The sequence below is a fragment of the Mirounga leonina genome, unplaced genomic scaffold, assembly GCF_011800145.1.
Source record: "Mirounga leonina isolate KUSES-001 unplaced genomic scaffold, KU_Mleo_1.0 Mir_170, whole genome shotgun sequence".
Classification (NCBI taxonomy): Eukaryota; Metazoa; Chordata; class Mammalia; order Carnivora; family Phocidae; genus Mirounga; species Mirounga leonina.
The window spans coordinates 9481911-9495893 of record NW_023270433.1 but is presented as its reverse complement, the minus strand read 5'-3'; the positions used below and the strand labels follow the sequence as shown (position 1 = coordinate 9495893).

The window sequence follows — 13983 nt, the reverse complement described above, 5'->3', positions numbered from 1 at the left end:
ACTCTGCTGCTGAGAATGTAAAATGGTTGGCAGTTCTTCAAAATGTTAAGCAGAGTTACCATATGACCCTGTAATCCATTCCAAAAGAACAGAAAACATATGTTCACACAAAAACTTGCACAGGAATGTTCACAGCAGTATTATTCACAATAGCCAAAGAGTGGGGAAAAAAACGTATCTCCCTCAACTCATGAATGGATAAGCAAAATGTGGTCTCTCCATACAATGGAATATTATTCAGCAATAAAAAGGAATGAAGTACTGACACATGCTACAACATATCTGAACCTTGAAAATATTATGCTAAGTAAAAGAAGCCAAACACAAAAGGCCACATAATGTATGACTCCATTTATATGAAAGGTTCACTGAAAGTAGATTAATGGTTGCCAGGGGCTGTGGGAAGGAGGAATGAGGAGTGACTACTTATGGGTATGGGGTTTCCTTTTGGGTGATAAAAATGTTCTTGAATTATATAGTGATGATGGTTATACAATTTTGTGAAAATTAAACTGTATACTTTAAAGGGGAGAATTTTACGGCATTAAGAATTATATCCCAATTTTTAAAATGGGGGTTGGGGGGTAGAAACACAGGAAGGCTAGAATCCATGCTGCATCCTAGATTTCTTCTACTTCAGGCTATTCTAACATAATGATGCCAGCAAATCACTTAACTGAACAGTGGTGGCAACTGTAACCATGAAATTTTTTTTGGTAACCATGAAATTTTTTAAACACTTTGCAATATATGTTGATTATATCAAAGAGAGATGAAATGCCTCATGCAAAAATGGGAACTTCCAAGTCTTTTCCTCAGGAAAAGGAGAACTTTCATATATGTTAGTGAACTTGTGTGGAGGTAGCTAGTCAACATTTCTAGTTGAGGAAGATTAAATTCTAGTACCAGAAATCCCAACAGAATCTTGGGACTTGGCTGAAACACTCAGGTGCTGGAGCACCTTCTCCTACCAAAGCATCAGACACTTTAACCCACACTAGAGCTGGGCAGAAGAAGCCACAGAGTTAACAACACAATACCTCTGTCAGCAACTGGTCCTTGAGGAGTACTTCTCTTCGCTTTGGAATAAACAGAAGGGGATAACACCAGAAAGGCGACATGGCATGGCAGAAAACACAAGGCTCTGGAGAGCTACCGTGTGCTCCCAATTCCACCACCCAGTAACCCAGCAACAGAAAACCGGGAAAAATCTCAGTTTCTCTGGACTTCAGTAAGACATTATTGCATACCCACAAGGCTGCTGTCACAATGCAGGAATCAAAAGTGACTCAAATATGAATACTCTTCCCAACTCACCCGAAAGAAAACTAGTTGGTCGTACTGCACATGTTTTGGTCATATTGGAAAAGAAGGCTCATGACTTCTTTCTGATGTACTAAAGTACATTCTCACACTCAAAATTATAAAACAATTACAATGCCCAAATTAGAATCCTTGACTCCCTTCTTTCTGTGAAACCTAGAGCCATTTAGTTAATCCTATGCATCCTCTTCTTGCTTTAGATTTCATTCACTTTTCTTTATCTCCATAACCTATCCAAGCCACCATCTCTCATCTAACTTGTTTCCTAACTTGTCTTAAAATCCTATGGTGCCTTCCCAAACTCTTTAATAAAACTGAACCTTGCCTACATCTGCAGCTCCATCTTCTACTTACCCCTCTACTTCTTTTAACTCCAGCCAAACGCACATTTCAGTTTTTTTCAAGCTTTTGAACGTGTACTCCTTCTGTCTAGAACAGTTTTCTCAGTCCTTCCACTGGCTCAGTTTGCTCCTTCACCCTTCAGACCCCAATTCAGACTTCACCTGCCCCAAGAAGGTCTGACCTTATCAAGTCCAGAGCAGGTACTCCTCCATACTCACCTTCACTCCCATTACTAAACATTTCTCAAACTAGTCTGTACCAGACTGCAAGTCCCATGATAGCAGTGTCGGTGTATGGAATCTTCATTGCTCAATTCCCAGACATATGCCTAGTGCCTCACGTATAGTCAGCAGATATTGACCAATACATGAATGATTACATTTAAGCAAAATCTTAACTTGACTAAAAGACTTCACATGTTATTTTCTTCATATACAAATATTTTAAAATATTTTTTCATTGTAAAGAATATTACAGATATAAAACGCAATTCTTCCTAACAACTGCACGGAAAAAGGCCTTAAGTACACATGCGCTTTCTACAACAACGGCTCTCACTGTGATTATATCAAAAGGAACTAAGCTACTACCACAGTGGGAATGGCGCTCCTAACATTGTGCTCCTAAAACTCTGAATCTCCGTAACTGGAAAGATCAGAAAAGGTATATATAACGCAAATTACAAGCAGTATAGTCAAAACATGCACTGGAGTGAAAATACATGAAAATCATTATTTTGCTGGCCCCTACCCTGCTCCCACAAAAAAAGGTTAGACACACTTGATAGATATGCCGCTTACTCCACATAGTTCACTAAGTGAAGGTTACTGTGAAATACTTCAAATTCCAGAAGCACTCAGGACTGCAAAGGCCGTGAGAAGAGAACATTCCAAGCACAGACTAATGGACAGAAGAAACAAATGAAATAAACCCTGATGCATGATGACTATCTAAGGAAGTCTAAACTGAAGACTGAATATATTTGTTCCAAAGTCATTAACCAAGCTTCAGTTTCTGAAACATGTTCAAAATACTTAACATATTTTATAAGTCTCCAGTGTAAATGATAGACATTTGTTATTCAAGATAACTAAATAATTGCCTTCGCCTAGTTTAGGGTAAATAAATCTCTATCACATTTCAGACTTAGTTTTGTATTTTGGATTTTTTTTATACCAACAATTTTATTTCTTATTATGTATTTGTTGCCTATGCTAACGAGCATACAGATTTTACCAACTCAGAATTTTTATTATCGTTTTGGGGATGGACCACCCTTTTAATTCTGTTCACATTTTAACTCAGCAACTTTTAATCCAGTGATCAAAGCATCATTACCTTATAGACAACTGTTTCTCAGGTAAACCGAATTGCCCCACATCAGGAACTTAAGCAAATAAATAAGTACAAAAAAGGCAGAGATTATAAATTAGGGCAGACAAATCTGTATCTAGCCCCACACCGGTAAAGAGCATTCTATCAATATAGTGAAATGCTAATCTCCTAATTAACAACCTAATTAGGTAATTATGGCTTTGCAGAGGGATGCCGAAATGAAATATGACAACATGGTCACCTCTTTATATGGCACCTGTGGGCTTTTTCAGCTGTCATTGCATAGAGTGCAATATCAATTTGAACAGATGACAAAGTGCTGTCATTTTTCATTCTGATAATATACAGAATGCTTTGGACAGAAGCAGTTTACAAAAAGAAACATCTTGCCTGGTATTTTCCCAATTTAAATATGCTCAAATACATCGTTAAAATTTTTGCATGTTTTTTATATTGTATAAAAGAGAATTACCATTTACAACAACAACCCTAACTGGCCATCTTGCTGGTATGTACATGCTGAAACTACTGCAATTTCAATTATGAAATACATGACAATAAGAAAAGCACTGTTAATACTGTTGCCATAAAAATTAAAACCCAAACCTTGACCTTTTTCTTAGAAAAAGTGAGAAAGTCACACTTATCATTTCCCATACCAAAAAAGCACTTCCCAGTATATAAGCATTCAATTCACATAAAAGCGCCATATAACAATGTCCAACCTCACAGAGATAGGAGTGTACTCTGAAAGATAGCTGTCACAAGGCTACCAACAGTCCCATCGGCCACTGAAGAGGACACTGGTACCACCAACACAAATACAACTCTTTTTCCATGATACTGGCTTAAATAGGATTTGGGGGGAGGAGAGAAAGGCTAGCCTGGGAACCTCAACATCATTTATGTCAACACACATGAAACCATATTCTTTTTTTTAAGATTTTATTTATTTATTTGAGAGAGAGAGAGAAAGAGAGAGAATGAGTAGGGGGGAGTGCCAGAGAGAGAAGCAGACTCCCTGCTGAGCAGGAAGCCGTGATGTGGGCCTTGATCCCAGGACCCTGGGATCATGACCTGAGCCAAAGGCAGATGCTTAACCAACTAAGCCACCCAGGTGTCCTGAAACCATATGCTAAATGTAAACCAATTGAGGTTAAAATTTTGAGGGACACCTGGGTGGCTCAGTTGGTTGAGTGGCTGCCTTTGGCTCAGTCATGATCCCAGGGTCCTGGGATCGAGCCCCATGTCGGGCTCCCTGCTTAGTCGGGAGTCTGCTTGTCCCTCTCCCTCTCCCTCTGCCTCTTCCCTGGCTCATACTCTCTCTCACTCAGTCTCTCTCTTTCAAATAGATAAATAAATTCTTTAAAAAAAAAAAAACTTGAAAATAACAACCCATTTATTACTTCAGATCATCTGCATTAGTGAAAAGTTTTGGATTGAAATGATTTTCACCAGCTCTACTCATATTTAATACTAAGCTTAAACTAAAATGATTTTATTAAAAAATAATTTATATTTATCAGATAATACTTTGGAAAACAGAGAAAAGTATAAATACATAATCTATTCTTTTCCTTTGCATATATGTTTGATATAATTAAGATTGTACTTTATATAGTTTTATATCCTTTTTTCACTGTATATTACATGATGAACATATTAATATCACTAAAATTCTTCTAAAAATCTAAGATGACTGCACAATACTTCCATTCAATGGCCTTTCCATAATTTCTCTTTGTTAACTACTAAAGTTGTTTCTAATTTTTGCTGATGTAAGTACTACTGCAGTGAACATCTTGCAACATAATTATTTTTCCACATATCTGATTATTTATTTACCAAAAACTTCTACAAAACATATAAACACAGGCAGGAAAAAGAGAGAGGCGAACCATAAAACAGACTCTTAACTACAGAGAACAGAGGGTTGCTGGAAGGGAGGTGGGCAGGGGGAAGGGCTAAATGGGTGAAGGGGATTAAGGAGGGTACTTGGTGAGCCCTGGGTGTCATATGTAAGTGATGAATCACTAAATTCTACACCTGAAACTAACATTACACTGTATGCTAACTAACTGGTATTTAAATAAAAACTTGATAAAAAATTCTAAATATGGAATTACAAGCTCAAAAGGCTTGCATGACTTATTTTTTAAGGCTTGGATAAATAATGCCAAGGTGCTCTCCAGAAAACTTTCACCAATTCATATTCCCACTAGTAATATATTTGTAACCAATCTCTGCTAGCAATAAGTATCATGATTAGAGTTTTATTAAAATTTTAAACTTCATATTGTAAGATTATACCTGTAACCAAACGCTTACACAATATAATCAATAACAACTTTCTTCAGGCATTGAGTTTAAAGGAGTAAGAAGGGCCATAGTTGATGACCATCCTGAAACAAGGGTCAGCAACCAAATCTAAAACAGCACGGAAGTGTGGCAAAAGCACTGTGTTCAGAGTAAAAAACAACAATAAAACCAAAGGTTTGAAGGGGCGCCTGGGTGGCTCAGTCGGTTAAGCGTCTGCCTTCGGCTCGGGTCATGATCCCGGGGTCCTGGGATCGAGCCCCGCATCTGGCTCCCTGCTCCGCGGGAAGCCTGCTTCTCCCTCTCCCGCTCCCCCTGCTTGTGTTCCCTCTCTTGTTGTGTCTCTCTCTGTCAAATAAATAAATAAATAAAATCTTTAAAAAAAAAAAAAAAAACGCCAAAGGTTTGAATCCAAGCTTTGTCATTATCAGCTCTCTGCCTTCAATCACTTTACTTCTTAGGCTTCAGTTTCAGCATTTGTTAAGATGGAGATAAGGAGAGCATAATATCTCTTGTTTTAACAACTTCAAAGGGCAGTCATGGGCACACCAAAAAAAGGTAATATAAGCAATTGGAAGTCTTTATTGGTATTTAACAGATCAATTCATCTAACCTAAACAGATGACTTCATTCAACTCCACACCTAAAAAAAGCATACCGAGACACCTCCTCAACAGTGCACGCTTGGTAGGTGCACTACATCACAAAGCACAACTAGAAACAAACGAGACTCATCCCATTAGCCAGACATGAAAATGAGTCTCACTTCCTCACAACCACTCCACAGAGTCATTTCTCATCACATTATACCGTATCTGAATGTGTTATACCCCTGCACGCTGATACCTGCATCTCTCCAGAAGCATAATAGTACCAGGTACTCACTAAGTGGTTTCATTTCATCCTCCCAAGCACCAGATAAGACTGGCAGTGTTGGCCTCAGTTTGCAGACTGTCCAGCTCACACAGTTAATAACTGACAGAGCCAGCATTCCAATCCAGGTGGCTGGGACTCTAAAGCCCCACCTCACGTTGCTTCAAGATTCAATCTCGGGTCTTGTTAGTATCCTTTACATCAGCAACGAAAGTTCAGATTAAAAATTTTCTGTTTTATTTTTTTTAATTGCTTTACAAAGAAACTATTCCTTCCAACAATTTTCTACCATTTTCTCTACTGAAAGAGTACTTATTTATAATACAGTACCTTAAGATAAGTCCACAGGGAACTAAAAAATGTGGTTTTTTTTGAGGTTTTACACATTCAGTCCATTTTGTCTGCATCAATAAAAGCATATAATAAAAATATATCCAAATATATAAAAATATACTCAAGTATATGAATCTAACACTGCATACATTTAGGGGTAAATGTGACATAATACTCAATTTATTTCACAAGCAATTACTATAATCTAATTCCAATAGTTACTCTAGTACCTTCTTGCTGTTTCCAGAATTTAAGTTTTGTTGTTTAAGTGCTTTCTCCTATTTTTCACACTTTCAATTACTTAAAACTGTTTTCTTCTTAGGGTCCAAATTTTGTTTCCTATATTAAATCTATTTCCTCTGTATATCTAGACTGCTGCCAACTAGAGATAATAAATTTTGAGTGACTGGTCAGGATTTATTTTCTTCGTTTTTATATTCTATGCTATTTCCTTATACAATAGAGTATGAATGAAAACAAGTATCTAGAAGAATATTTCTTCAGTTCTCACCTTGTGGAAGCTGGGTATTAAAATAAACATAGGGGCACCTGGGTGGCTCAGTCGTTAAGCATCTGCCTTCATCGGCTCAGGTCATGATCCCAGAGTCCTGGGATCGGCCCGCATTAGGCTCCCCACTCCACGGGAGGCCTGCTTCTCCCTCTCCCACTCCCCCTGCTTGTGTTCCCTCTCTTGCTGTCTCTCTCTCTGTCAAAAAATCTTTAAAAAATAAAATAAAATAAAATAAAATAAAATAAAATAAAATAAAAATAAATTAAACCCTTGGGCTGGGAACTCCCTGACCATATTTCTCTCACTATGCTGGGTGTCTCTATGGCCCCTTTCAATCTTGTGTATATAAAGTCAACAAACCACTGTATGCATTTGGGAAGCACCTGGCCTATCAAGGTCCTTTCCCGGAATTAGTGATGAACAAAGAACAGAGGGAAAAGCTGAGCAGTGGCTCTCTACCTGCCATCATGAGAGAAGGAGCAGCATTTTAGATTTGAACCATTCTCCACTGGGGTCTGCCAGTAATCACTTGTGTGACTTTAAGAGTGTCAATCAGAATCGGGAAGCTTGGCATCCTGGAAAGACCTTAGCAGGACTTGAGTCGAGCTCCTCATTATCATCCCGATGGGAAAAAGATACAAGGATTTGTAAATGACTTGACCAAAATCAAAAGGCTTACTATATTCAGAATTCAAGTCCCTCTCAATCAACCTGGTGCACTTTCTACTAAACTGTCATTCACGGGCACCAGTTTCTTCATCTCAAGAGGTTATGATGATCCTCCTTGTTCACTTCATGTACTGTAAAGAGGACCAAAAGACAAGAATGTAGCATTTAAAGTGCTAAGAACACAAAAGTATTACAAGGTCATCTCATCTAAACCCCATCCTCCCTGAAAATTAGCCTGATTATAAATAAAAGTATTCACCCTGCCACTTCCCCAAATATAATCAGTATGAGTTAACTACAATACACCCCTACTCTGGCAATTTACCAGTAGACTTCTGATCAATAACCATTACATGTATGGTACCTCCTGCTCTGAACAGTGGGCACCAAAATTTCAGCCATCAGGTAGATCAGAGTTCATAATCAGGCAGCCTGGACTGTACAGAGCCCACAGACGTGTTTTGGTCTATACAATAATTTTTTAAATGGCAAATTTTAAAATTAAGTAATTAAAATCCAGATTTTCAGCATCTCTTGAATGCTCCCTCAAGAATATTATTCCCCCCCAAAAAAAGAATATTATCCCTCATGGGGATTAAAGTAATTTTTTAATAAAAAATAAATAAAAAACAAAAAGAATATCCTCCCTCAGAAGATCCAGGGACACCAGACCCCTTCGTCACCCAGCAATAAGCAAGTGGAGCTGAGCAGCAACTGCAATCTTCAGACTAGTCATATGCCATCCAATCCACCAAGGTCTGGCCTACTCCTCATCACGGGCACTTGAGCTAGGGAACCCTGATGTACATATTCAAAAGAGAACTAATCAATATTTGTTTACTCTTTTTTGGCCTATTTTTTCTGGTGTTATCACTCACTAGCTATGTGAGTTGGGCAATATATTTAACCACCAAGTCTCAGGTTGCTCATGTGTTCAATGGAGGTAATACCACCTATCTCACAGAACCACAAAGACTGAAGGAAGCAAGATATACAAAAACATTTAACAATGACTAAAATATATGTGCTCAATTGTTTTAAATTTAGCACAAGCTGAAATGTGCTAACTTTTGAGTCAAAACTTCTCTAAAACCTCAAACTCACAGAAAACACAAGGTCAGGGCACCTCCTCTGGGGAAAAAATACAATGTGACAGAATTCCTAGTCATATAATTTGGCATCTATTGCTTTGTCTTTAACAATAAGGCCTATACATCAGAATAACAGATTTCCAGCAAATCCTCTTCCCCTAAAATATATACAAATCCACTGAACTGCACATTTCTGAAGTCTTCAGTTATGAGTCAACAACCAAAAGCACTCCTCCACTCCACCAAAATATATATATTATTTTTACCATGACAGATGAGGCCATGAGCTTCGGCAGCGGCCACACTCACTCATTATCCCTGCTGTCTAGCATAGTGTCCAGCACACCGAAGCTACTCTGAAGCTATGGCTCAAGGGCTAGCATCTCTCTGAAGTCTCATCAGAGGGTCCCAAAGTCTAGCAGACAATCTCTTCTACTCACAGCTCCAACAGCTGCACAAACTCAAGGAACTTATTTAACTTCTCTGCACTCTGGTTTCATCATCTGTAGAAACAGAATGCTAACAACACCGTTCGGTACAGGAATAAGACAATGCATTTAACACAATGCTGGCACACAGTAAGTGCTCATTAGCTACCATTATCAGGGTTCCCTCCTTTGTGCTCTACGGTACTCTGTGGGGACTGCTTTCGCAGTACCTATAGTACGTTACTACAGTTTATCTGCACATACTTACATCTCCCCCACTGGAAGGTCAACCACCTCAGGGTGGGCACTGGTTTTATTCCTTTTTGCATCCCAGGTTCTTAACATTTTCCTTGGCATTGCTGAATGAATCAGAGAGTGTCAAAGCATTTATTAACTAGAAAATTATGAGCAGAAACGGGACTTTACCTCTCTTGACTGACACTGAAGCCCTCATTGACTCTGACTCCTACAGACCCTCCAATTTACTTCGCAGTATCCCCACTAAAAGAAGCAATGGCTTGCTTTATTCAGTCTGGTCTACTCACCACTCTAAAACCATCATAGACATTGCATCTTTGCATCTTACAACTATCATTTCAGGGGACATTAACCATGTATCAGGCCCTTTATCCACATTAGCTCATTCAATATTCACAACACTCCATGAGATCAGTATAATCCCCCTATCCCAACCCATACTTGAGGAAAGTAATGATTGGAATTAAGAAACTTGCCAAAGGTCAAGGAGTAAGAGGAGGGACAAGGAACTGAATCCAGAGTCCATGTTACTCTCTATAGGTCTTCCATGTTCACATTCAAAGTTGAACTGACCCCTCTACCACCTTCTGACCTTGGAAGATCATAACCTTCTCTACATTTAAAGGACTATCTGTACCATTTATTTTGACATTCATATTCTTTCTTTTATAGTTTCTTCAATATGCACTTGTATATAGTGTTGTGGTGTGTGAAAGAAGGCAGAGCACATAATGAAAAAAAGAACAGATGTAGGTATCAGACAGACCTGGGTTTGAATCCCGCCTCTGTCTCATACCAGATGTGTAATTTATCCTGCATCTTCCTATCTGTAAACTGAGGTTAAAATGATTAAATAAGAGAAACCTATAGTTTCAGCACATAGTAAGTAATACTTAGTAAACCCCACATTATGAAGCATTACCTGACCGTAGTACACTCCTCAAAAGTTAATGACCCACCCCTCCTTCTGTGCTATCACAGTATCACAGAAAGAACCTTCACACAGTGTACTTATCACTGTCTTGCATTTCTTTCTCTCTCTCACTAAACGGAGTACCCTGCAGGCAAGGACTGAGTCTTATTTACCCATACCTTGTCTAGCATGGTACCTGGTATATTCTCAGTAAATGTTTGAAATTATTATAATGAGTGTTTATAGGATTCCAGACAAGGAATCTTTTCCAACCTGGGTTGTCCCGATTTGGTGGACAGAGACCAATGTCTGCTGGGCCCCGGGAAACATCTCAAAAATGGAAACAGAAAAGGAGAAACCTAGGCGGGGAGAATGTCCTACCAAAAAACAATGGACAAAGAGAAAACAAAGGTGATTCCGGGTCCTACTTATCTAGAGTAAAGGACTGGGGTAGGGAATTAAGGAAGGGGACTTTTTCAAGCATAAGCTGGAGCCAGATCAAGAGGTATATAATGTGGGTAGTCTGGCATCACAGTAACTGAAAGTAGATAGGAGCACAAAGCTAAATAACGAAGGGGCCACTAGCATGCCTCACAAGGCCCGGCAAACTTGCAAGTGTGTAAACTGAAAAAGATGAAAACAATAATCAATGCTTCATCAAGAACTCTTTCAGCATTTACTAAGCACCTTGTGTGGGCTCACAAAATGAGGAATAAAACATGGTGCCAACTTTTCCTGTTCTATTAGGTTTTTAAATTAATAATCCTCCCCTTTTGCTTGAAAAATGGAACGAGAATGTTGACTTTGTTTTAACTGATGTGTGTTAAGACCTGTCTCCATTTGTTTACCCTTGGGGAAGTTTTTAACTTTGCTGGTTTTGGTTTATAACATGATGCTCTGCGCAGTGCCATGTACTGTGACAGGCTTCAAAAATTACTTGCATTCATTCCAAATAAAATTTTAACCAATTTCTGAGTCAACTTTTGGGTCTTCAGTTAAACTAATAATCTTGTTTAAACTACATATATACATATATATATATATATTTTTTTAGCCTTAACTAGATTTAGAAGACTCCTTGCCATTCTCATAAAAAGCTGAATCCAAGTTCCAGCAGCACTCCAGGTAGAAAAAAAAAAAAGTTCTGCAAGGCTGCTTACTCCTTTGGGACATTTGGGGAGAAGGGGAGCTAAGGAAACAGGAACCACACAGACAATGCTTTAAAAACAATTCTCATGTTATGAAGATTAGAACACCTAGATGTTGCCAAGTGGTAGGGCCAGAAACTATCGGAGCCAGCCCTCCCCCACCCAACACTACCCAGGCCACGGGCTTCTCCTCCCCCAATCACACACCCAGCTGTCAGGCTCACAGCAGCCTCCAGTTCTGTAAAGGACGAGGAAACGGATGCTCAATGGAGACCTGATCAAGGGCCAGGCAGGCTACCCCCCCCCCCCCCCCCCCCCCCCACCCCCGGGCAACACTCAGAGCGGAGGAGTGAGGAGGGCCGCCAGGCTCCTCGGGTGGGCTGACGGGAGAGTGAGCGAGGGAGCTAGCGGCTGGGGCAACCTTTACCTGAAGCTGCTGCCACACTACGGGCCGGCTCGGCCCCGGGACACGTTCCTGAGGGAAGGGCCCAGCTTCCCCGCGCCTCCCGGCCCCTGCCCCGAGCTCCGCACTCTCGGAATCCTCGGGCACTGGCGCTCCTCCCCGCCGGCTCAACTGCCGTTTTCCCGGCTCGCCCTCATGCCCCCACCGCTCGCCGCCGCCGGCCGGCCGAGCAGCAGCCCCGTTGCCCCGAGCCGCGCCACGACCCGGAACCGCACCCTGCGCACCGGAAGTCCCCGACCGGGAAGAAGCCGCTGGCTGGGGACGTAGTGCGCAAGCCCCAGAGCAGAGAGCAAAGAGCGAAGCTCTCCCGGGAGGCGGGGCCGAAGGGGAGGCCGTACGCATGCGCTGGACTTCTGCGGTCCGGATAAGGCCTGAGTCACACAGATTGTTAGCTGGGAATCTGGCGGGACGCACCAACCCGTGGATTTGCGTCGGATAGAAATGAACATCAGGGTTCTCCTTCAAATCTCCCTCTCCTTGGCCCTCAATTCATCCAGAAATGAGTGACAAGGTAGCTTTGCGTCTGGGTCACAAAGACTTGGGTTCAAATGCCAACCGTAACTTGTTGTGTAGCCTCAGAAATAATCCTTCTCCTCTCTTGACTCTCGGTTTTCTCATCCATACAGTAGTTCCAATTTTGGAGTATTCCTGTGAGAATGGAATGGGATGATGCTTGTAAAGCACTTAGGACAGTGCCTGACTCATAAACACCTAGTAAATGTTAGTTATTACCCTTGTTACCTTAAAATGGAAATAACTATCTTCCTCAAGAACTGCAGGGAGTTGTGTGTCAACTATACTTCCAAAAAAAATAAATGAAAAAAAAAATTTTTTTAAAGAACTGAAGGGAGTTTTCCGTGAGATAAGAGGACTGGCGCAGAACAGGAACTTACTGTTGGTGGTCTCTCTCCGGAGAGAACCAGGGGAAGACACCGTGAAGGGGAAAGAAGGACTCAAGTAGTGCAGTGATAAGATCTCTCTCCTATCTGAGAGATGGCCCAGAAAGCCTCTCAAAAATTCACCTTAGCAAAAGGAAAAAAAAAAAAAAAAGGCTGAATTTCAGCCCTGGGACATCATTACACAATGTTAAAGTCACCAACAAATACAAGAGGTATCATCCCCCATGTTTTCAAATATGAGATTGATCTCTTAGCTCATACAGGGTAAAAAAAGAACCTTGATACCCAAATGCTCTCTTGCACACACAACACCACAGTTCCACTGGGGACTTATTGGAGGCGCTCTGCTAAAGCAAAGTGTGTGAACAAGGTTTGAAAATCCGTTTTCCAAGGTCACCGGGTTAGCTGTCCCCTCCTAAATATTAATCTTCATTTTCACTTTCCTCTTGAGCTCCAGTCTGAAGCACAGCAGCTGTTTGTCTCTCAGACACATAAAACTCAACCTATCTAAAACTGAAATCAACTGGGCCCTCTAAGCTTGTACAGGTTCTATGGAACCGTACCTTTCACTAGTTTAGTGACTTCATTTTACAAGCAGCCGCTATGAATTTCCTTATCTGTAAAATGGGAATGACAAAAGTCCTAACTAACCTCATTGAGTTGTCATGAGGATTAAATGAGTTAATACATATAACTCACATAGAATAGAGCCTGGTACATAGCTAACATTTACTAACATTTACATAATGTGCTTACTACTACTGTGAACAGATACTGATTGAGTGCATATGTATTAAGTTTATCCTAGGCACTGGAGGTTCAATGGTGAAAAAACCAGACAGGGCCTCTGCCCTCATGAAACTTACAGTCAAGTTTGACTGACTTTGAAATAGTGGGCAAGTTGGTGTGCAGGGACATACGATAAGATTTCAAGGATAATGTTGGAGACTCCACTGAGAATGGAGACTCTGAATTTATGGCGATACTAATATAATGGTTTGTGTGATTTTTCTAAAACTGTTAGTTTCAACAGTCAAGATACGGGCACACAAATAGTAAGCAATTGGTTTGATCCAAAGAA

At 40.3% G+C, this 13983-nt stretch overlaps 1 protein-coding gene across 6 annotated transcripts in view; it reads right to left on the bottom strand.

The window, feature by feature from the left end:
- The window catches only part of MAPKAP1 (MAPK associated protein 1), a 243818-nt gene extending 231596 nt beyond the window's left edge, over window positions 1–12222 (bottom strand). For 3 of the 6 annotated variants that reach the window (XM_035015806.1, XM_035015804.1, XM_035015809.1), the window contains exon 1: window positions 11968–12218. The gene's annotated coding sequence lies outside the window, so the exon portion shown is untranslated. Of the gene's footprint in view, window positions 1–7712; window positions 10211–11967 lie in introns of those variants that run through there. The other 3 variants (XM_035015808.1, XM_035015810.1, XM_035015805.1) reach the window with 3 other exon arrangements.
- Window positions 12223–13983: the final 1761 nt, after the last annotated feature.